Source organism: Patella vulgata, chromosome 2 (assembly GCF_932274485.2).
Source record: "Patella vulgata chromosome 2, xgPatVulg1.2, whole genome shotgun sequence".
NCBI lineage: Eukaryota > Metazoa > Mollusca > Gastropoda > Patellidae > Patella > Patella vulgata.
Genome location: NC_065880.2, coordinates 31,389,688 through 31,396,017, shown reverse-complemented (window position 1 = coordinate 31,396,017; position 6,330 = coordinate 31,389,688).

Below are 6,330 nucleotides of genomic sequence, written 5' to 3'. Positions count from 1 at the left end.
CCCAGATTGTTCCATATTAATTTTCAATAAAACGACCTTTTGTGGGATGAATTTTGTTTGCCCATGCTGATTAGAAACTGTGGATTTGTTTTTGATGGAAATTATCAGTAATGGTTGTAAACGTTTAAGAAACACTATACACCTTGTATTTGTGAAAGGACGCCATGCTGGGTAGCACTTAACATCCTAAAAAGTTTAATAAATGGATAAGTAATTTAATAACCGAGTAATGCTTCTTTGAAACTTCTGGATATGTGTCATGCCTACAGTCAAAGTCATGTGTTACACTACTTAAATATCCGCACCACAGGCCTGGGTTGGAATAACTTATTGTTTGCGTGTTGGTAACTTTTAGATAAAATGGAAGCATTTATGGACTAAACATGATATTGAACAACAATGTGTTTAATATATAACAGAAAGATAAGATATTTACTGCACACCACTCTTTTAAAAGTTCTTGTATTTGTTTAGGCTTCGAATCCAGAAGAGACACAGGGAGTGGATCATGCAAGTCTTACAAGAAAACCCGGGGTACACATGAGAAATGTACGTAAACGATCCCTTGACATTTCGAATTCAAATACACCCCCCACTACCACATGTTACTATATGTTCATCTCAAAAGCACCCATAATTCGTTTCCATTCCATGTGGGGGGGATGTCTGAATGGTTAGCGTGCGCGCGCTGTATCATAAAGTCTGTCATTGAGTCAACTATGTAAATAAAATTAAACCATTTGTTAGTCCCGAAATGACCTAGTTTGTGTCGAGTGGACGTTAAACCCAATTTCTCTCTCCATTCCATGTGTATTTATGTACATGTATTGCCTGTACTGATTAATTCACTCTCTTTGATTTTCAAAGAAGTGTTTTAACATTTTTATCTGGAACTGGTTCATAATTGTACATATCTGGCGAGAATTGTATACATTGCCATCTACTTAACGTCGGGTATAATACAGTAATTAGAACGGAAGTGAGGCAACATTCACCATTTGATTAGAAACTAATATTATTACATTATCTGAAACAAGGGGTCTTCGTGCCACCACCCCCTTCAAACATTTAGTCTGTTTTGCTGGTGAAAAGTGTCTAATCCGTTCTGTGCTCGGTGCGAGCGCTTTGTATTTGGACTATTTCTTTCTGATGACAGTGAGCGCTTACGGACAGCCAGCCTCTGGACCCATTCACTTGATCTGATATGTGAGTGTGTTGTTTGTTGTATTTGTATATTGTGTCTCGTGCAATTGCCCGTGTGGTGCGGACATCCTCCCCCACCCCTCACTTACTATTGTGTTGATGTTTTTAGTATGTTAGATATGTAAATAAAATCTACCAACCCCAACAAAAGACGGACTTACATGGAAATGACAAGAGTTATTTGCAGATTTAAATAATAACTTAAAATTCATATCTGCACTGTTGTTACCTAGTATATTTTTCTTAATTTGACTGATTATTCAACTTTTTTAAGAAGCTCTAGTTTGATATCGTATTTGAATAAAAAATATGCACACAAGAACTGTGGCTTTCCAGTTTCATTATGATCTCTTGTATTAACATATATATTCAAACATTTTGTGTATTAAGTTTCAAAACATAATACGAAACGTCGTCTTGACGCAAACTTGACGTGTTATTAATATTATTTATATAATTATCAACTGCAGACCTCGAAATTTTAAATGTCGAACAATAGTATACAGCCACAATTTGTAACATTTTCGCTCATTGACAAACAAAATACGAAACCTCGGCTGTACGAAAAGGTGTCGTATTTTTATAACAACATACACTAATAATAATTGTCTTATATAGCGCTACATTATGTCCAATAGTAATTTCTAAGCGCTGTTCAGCCACATTGTATATTATGTGGAAAGTATCTCCAGAGTATATTTATGATCACACCACTCGTACACCTTATTAAGGCGTTAAGCCCGAACAACAAAACACAGACTGTGTAATTGAAAAAAACAGAAAACAAAATGATCAATTTAGGTTGTTGTCAAATTCTACCTCCAGCGATTGTAATTTCCACAGAAAACGAAACGAAAACATATAGGTGTGATTATGGCTTCCGCGAGAAGTGGCTGGCATCGATTAAAATTGCCTAGTGTTAAGATATGTTGTTTTAAGACTGAGGCGTTCAAGGTTGATTAGATTTAGATAAGTGTATGTTTTGATTTGATTATATATCTGATAGGTGTGTCGTATATCTGTCATGTCACGGAATTGTTCTATTGTCATCATCTTAGATGCCAAATCCTGGCAGATCTAAAAGTTTACCCTAATTAATAACGATTCGAGTTCGAAACCTGCTTTGGTGTGATCAGTGCACCGTATTCTTTATGTTAGGAACAGACTACATTTTGGTATTTAGTGTTGAATTGGCTATTTTTAGGTGGTTTCCCTATCGTTATCCATGTTTAAATATTTTACAATACCCATTTATTTCACAGTAAAAGCAAAATAAACGGTTAATAATATATACCCTCTTTACTTTAGCGAAGATATAACTTTTCAAACCGTAGATACCTGGACCCTCCCACCAAGAGCTTGCTGGAGCTAAGAACAGGCCTGTAAGAGGTCGTGGTACCATTTGTTCGATCGACTATCTTTAGAATGGTTAAATATAGTCCAAGTCTCTTCCACAAATACACTTACCTGTAGATTCGGATTTACCTTTTAATTCTGTATATGAACCGACTGGTCAGCGATTGCGATTGACCTCAAATTCATAAATAAAACAATTTATATTAGATAAAGTACATCAACTCTCGACGTGTTCCAGTTGAGAAAGGGTAATAGTTCCTTTTGCCGACTAGATTCACAGCGGCGTGCGTGCGTAATACATCAAATTGAATGATGACAAAACTGAAGCTATGTTTTGGAACAAATAGACGCCTTCAGAACGTATCTCAAACAAATGTTAAAATTGGAGACTCGGTTATTCAGTTAGCTAGTGCTGTGAAGGATCTTGGTGTTTATCTAGATCCTTGTTTGTCTTTTGAAACACAGTATGATAAGCTGCGTCAGTCCTGTTACTTTCATTTGCGACGCATCAGTGATATTCGACATCTCATTACAATTGATGCCGCCAAATCTCTAGTACAGTCACTAGTTCTGTCCAGTGTCTACGAAATCTTGGACCCATTTATTTATCAGAACTGCTAACAGTATATCAACCAAATCGGTCCTTGAGATCTTATTACCAGAACACTCTTGTCGTTCAATACTCAAAACTGAAACATTTTGGTGACAGACGTTTTAGTGTAGTTGCTCCTAAATTGTGGAATGATTTACCACCGAAAATCCGAAACAGTGAAACTCTGACTACTTTCAAATCACAGCTGAAGACTCACTTATTTCGAGAATGCTACGAGAATTAGACTTTCTATTCACTTTGTATATAACTGTTGTCTCATTGCGCTTTGAGCATGCTTTTGGATGGATTTGGCGCCCTACAAATGTACATTATTATTATCATAACTAGTGTGGATGAAATGCCGAAAGTTAGCGAAACAAAAACCATTTTGATTTCATTTAATCCATAGAGCCGACCCATGTCAACATTAAAAATAAAGGGTGCGCCGCCATTAGTCAAATAGGGTAATAATCTTTATGATCGATCACACCAAATACATTTGTCTGAATTTGAACGTACAAAATGATAACGGTTTAGCATTAAACAACTACGGGAGTACCTGTAGTTACACAATTTAGGTGATATATATCGTGAACAAGTAGAGTTGTACAATTGACATTGAAGACTACAATATTGAATTTGTCATTAAAAAGTCAACTTTTTATTTATTTTACAGATTGGAAAGCGAATATTCTAATTAAGTAATATACAATAAGTCGGGTAACCCTGTCATTCCGCCAGTTCAAGGGTATTCGTGTAGAAGAACGTATGGTAATTAGTTAAAGCTAATCTGTCGACTTATCTGTAACTTATGTTTAAATCTGACACTAATTTCACTTAAAGCTATTCTTATTCTCACGAGCTCTTATATACTTGTCAATATAGAGGACTCTTCAAGTCTCGAATATCACGTCGTTAAATCGATCTTGCCATCTCGATATCACCGTCTAGAGAGAATATAGCCTATTAATGCCGGAGTGTGAAATGAAACTGAGTACTCTCGTTTGGTCCTTATGAAATATATAATATAACAAATGAATGGCGCCTTTATGGCTAATTTAAAATTTGTGACAAGTATATATATTGCATATTTTATATATGGGCCGAAGATTGTTTTTTACCATTTCGTGAAAAACAACCAAAAGGGAAGCAGATATTTCGAATAAAAAATATACAACTGGCTTACGCTCTTCGAAACGCCTACTAATACCAGGGAGGTTATTGGCACATTTGACCAATTTCCCCCAAATAGGGGCCTTGCAGCTTACCAATTAAAAAATTTTCCAGGCAATCTGGCAGCAGGGTGTGGTTATTTGCAGGTATTGGTACAAGAAAAATATATGAATGAATAAATGAATATAGGCCTAGTTAAACTTATTCATATCCTGTAACTTCGGGCCTCCTAAATTGGACCCGCATTTTAAACAACCGGCACTGGTTACTGCTTTCCAGGTGGGATTCACTTTTCTTTTAATAAAACCCGTTTTTCTTTGCTAAATCCTCTATATGACTGTGTTTTTGAATAACATTTAAGATTGACTAACTTCTTAACTCTAATATTGTAGCAATACATTTCAAATGTTTGGTAAAGTGATTGTGCTAATCATTTGATTAGAACCGCCGTAATGATCGAGACTGTGATCAGTGACGTGTAATGTGATTGATGACGTACGTGTTACGTGTTGAAATATGCTCTATAGGGTTACCAGCTAATATGAATAATTAGATGTGCGAGCCTCGGTAATACTCATTAGACAAACTCAAGTCCCTTGATTTATTCCAGAAATCTGTCACGGCCAGTTTGATTGGCACTTGGCTTGTATCTGTTAAGTGCTAAAAATTAGAAAAATTTGTATTTAACTGGAAAATTGTCACAGTTGATTATAACCACTTCTTCAAATATATTAACCAGACCAGTGTCAAAATTCACCATTTCCCGAATCCCTAGTCTGGGCAATAGTTTGTTAAACCATCCCAGTCGTTCCACATACTTTTTTCTAACCTCTCTGCTCTGGCAACAATCTTTATGCACTATATTATTTCTAAGAACCAATGTTAGTCTTTGTGGGACCCTACACCAGCAAGTCTTTATGTTGTTTTACATATTAAATTTTAGGCTAGTGTAATTAAGATATCGCTCTAACCTTTAAAACAATGCAATGCACAAATGGCTACCTTTTGACTGTTGCTCATCACTTATGGCCGTCTTGTCTCCGGGGTTTAAACATAAGTTCTGATATTTAGGATAATCGACTGTCTGATCTCTTAATCTGATCAGTTTTATCTTCTCGATCAGAAAGGACATGACCTCTTTAGTTTGTGCATGTATATAAAAAAATATTTCGAAGAGACGTGTTGTGACCATATGTTCGAGATAAATGTTTACATTTAAAATTTTACTCCCGTGGAATAAGCATGATTTGATATTGCCACTGGTAAACAATAGGACCGTCGAAATAAAAATTGAAAAGTTGCACACCAGTTCCTGTAAATTCATTAACTTAGCTTCAACTTTAGGAATGAAAACTGCTATGCATTGCACATATTGGGTGTATATCTGAATCAGTGGGTTTAGGCTGTTCCCCAACCAACATTCATTTAGCAAAATAACATATATTTTTACACACACAAACTCATAATGAAAGAGGTTCTGGTTCTTAAAAGAGATTAATCTTCTCGTACATCAACATTAATCATAATATGGTCAGCCGTTATAGACCGGTCTACATCTACTACATACACCCGTAATCTCGTTCTGACAACTAGAAATCCCTTCATAGTCAGCCGTTAAACTACAGGTCTAGATCTACTACAGCCATCCATAATCTCATTCTGACAACATGAAATCCCCGATCAATCTTTGATTATATAATAATCATATTATTAATCCTACTTGGCACCATTTACTCGTTTGATATAATAATACGCATTAGCTTTGTTCTACTTTGCTTTACCCTGATCGGTTGTCCATATACAATTAAAGCACTGATATTACGATTGGTGCACATACGTCTTTACATACAAATAAAAACAAAACAAAATATATAGAAGTATTTCGCCTTTTGTCGCTGTTCGACATGTTTAACTCACATGTCATGAACCTGGCTTAAAAAACCAATTTGGGGCCTAATTTACACATTCAAGCCCGCAACATAAGGGAAGTGGTACTAGATGTTATA